The sequence below is a fragment of the Palaemon carinicauda genome, chromosome 20 (assembly GCF_036898095.1).
Source record: "Palaemon carinicauda isolate YSFRI2023 chromosome 20, ASM3689809v2, whole genome shotgun sequence".
NCBI lineage: Eukaryota > Metazoa > Arthropoda > Malacostraca > Decapoda > Palaemonidae > Palaemon > Palaemon carinicauda.
The window spans coordinates 82,050,110-82,052,609 of record NC_090744.1 but is presented as its reverse complement, the minus strand read 5'-3'; the positions used below and the strand labels follow the sequence as shown (position 1 = coordinate 82,052,609).

General features: G+C 40.2%; 1 pseudogene; it reads left to right on the top strand.

Annotated features, from left to right (window-relative positions):
* The window catches only part of LOC137659931 (chimeric ERCC6-PGBD3 protein-like), a 21,510-nt pseudogene that overhangs the window by 461 nt on the left and 18,549 nt on the right, over window positions 1-2,500 (top strand).

The window sequence follows — 2,500 nt, the reverse complement described above, 5'->3', positions numbered from 1 at the left end:
ATCTCAATGCCCTTGACCGATAAAGAACTCCAAGAATTCTTGCCAGACATCATTGCCATTACTCAACACCTATATGCCTCCCTCAAAGGTAAGCTAAAGGACCTAAAGACCTAAAGACTAAAAAAGAACTACATTTCAAGAAGCGGCTTTCTGCAGTGCAAAGAACGCCCTATCAACCGCTGATGTTCTCACTTATCAGGAACCACATGACCCTCTTCTACTTTCCACAGATGCCAGTAGCATAGGTATTGGTGCAGTACTTGAGCTGGTGGTCAACGGCTTGCCTCATCTATTGGCCTTTTTCAGTAGAAATTGTACAAGGCAGAATCCAGGTACTCTACATATGACCAGGGAAGGCTGGCAGAGCATTTGGCTGTCCATTACTTTCAGCATTTCATAGAATGTATGCCCATCGTTATTTGCATGGACCACATGCCTCTGGCCCATATCTTCACTTGATAGTCCAATGCCTGGCCCGCCTGTTAATGCCGACATCTCTCCATCGTATCTGAACACAATTGCACCCTTAATGGCTCCAGGGCCACCCTCCTCTTTGATGTCAGTACAGGTAGACCACGACCATTGATACCTTACCCCATGTGCTGTCAGGTGTTTGATTTCATTCATGGCCTTTCACATCCATTGTGCCTATATACTGCACAGCTTCTGAAGACGAAGTTCATTTGGCACGGCATTATTAAGGATGCAGAGGATTGAGTCTGCCCGTGTACTTCATGACAAACTTCAAAAGTATATCGATACACAGATTCAGGAGGGGGCACCTTTCCTTAAACTCAGTATCCTTTTCCCCACATTCCCATTGACATAGTAGGTCCCCTACCAACATCACAAGGACATTATTACCTGTTTATCATCATGGACTGCTCGACTTGTTGGCCTGAAGCCATCCTCGTACAAACTGCAATGTCCGCCTCATGTACATATGCTTTACTCTCACAGTAGATAGTGAGATTTGGTATCCCCAAGCATATCATTTCTGACAGAGATACTGTTTTAACCTCTCAGTTGTGGACATCATTAGCAAATCTCCTGGGCATCGCTCTACATCAGACAACCACCTACAGCACTGCATCCAACATAATTGTTGTATGTTTTCATAGCACCCTCAAAGGTGCTTTGTTGTCCCAATGCAATGACTCCAGCTGGTTTACACTGCTTCCTCCTGTCTTCCAGGGACGAAGGACCACTCCTAATGATACCCTGTATGTCTTGGCAGCATAAATGCCAAATTTTTCCAATCAGCAACCTCATCCGACAATCTCCAACGTCTACGTCATGTTATGGGAAAATTTACCGCCAAACATGCGAGCTCCCACTGAAGCAACAAATACCGACAGCTTTGTAAAAGGCATTCTTACTTAACATTCGTAGAAAAGAAGACTGGGTCTCCATTGATCGCCTTAAAACTTCATATCTCCTGATAGGTAACGCATGTACAGTGTCATTTAAGTGTGGAAGCCATGTACCACATGTTTCATACATGCTCGTACACTGTAATGGTATTTCTTTATTTTTTCAATGTATCCTCCCAATGTACTAATAACAGAACCTGTTTAGGCTGGCTTTTTTCATACATTAGTTGGTTTGAATTTTCTGACGGTCTTGCGTGCAAGTCCTTGTATATAAGCTCATTGTCTGTTTAGTAAAGTTTAGTTGCATTTCTCTCGCTTCCCTCTTATAGCCTAACAGCCTATTCACACATTAGTGTCGTTTTCTGTTTTAATTGATTCAACGAAACGAAGTGTTAACTTAGTGTTCATGAAATGAAGTACTAAACTGTTGATTGAAATCAACTGTATAATTTGAACGTGTCATCTGCTTGTAGCAGCACATATGCAACTTTTGTATTTTCTAACAAAATATGATCCATCTCTTGATATTTCTCACAGGCATGTGGATTAAGGTTTATAAACCTGCTTGATACTATTTTATATGTATTAAGGGATGAATGTGTACGAATTATATATAATATATTTTTCAGAATTATAATAAAACTATATTTTTGTAAGCCCTCTGCATTATATGATCTTTTGAATTGTTTTCGTATAAATCTCTTACCACGACGAGTTTGGTCATTATTCCTGAAACTATTTAAGTCATAGATTCTAACAAAATATAAATTAGAGCATTTCTGATAATTGATTATCCTGATTGATTTTCTGAGCCTATAAAACAACAAGCCTAACCAATTTGCCGTCCGAACAATTGACCTGAGTTTGTGTTGTGGTGTTATATGATAATTAAGTCAAGATGGCAGAATTGAGGGAACTTATTGATATTGGTCAAACCTTATGTTATGAGTGTATGACCGAGAGGAAAAAGAAAGAGGAACAAAGAGATGAAAAAGCAGGGAAAACAAAATAATTGGTATAAGAGAGAGAGAGAGAGAGAGAGAGAGAGAGAGAGAGAGAGAGAGAGAGAGAGAGACTTTGAAAGGTTGCAGATGAGGTTGGAATTGGAAAGACAGTAACGGATGTCT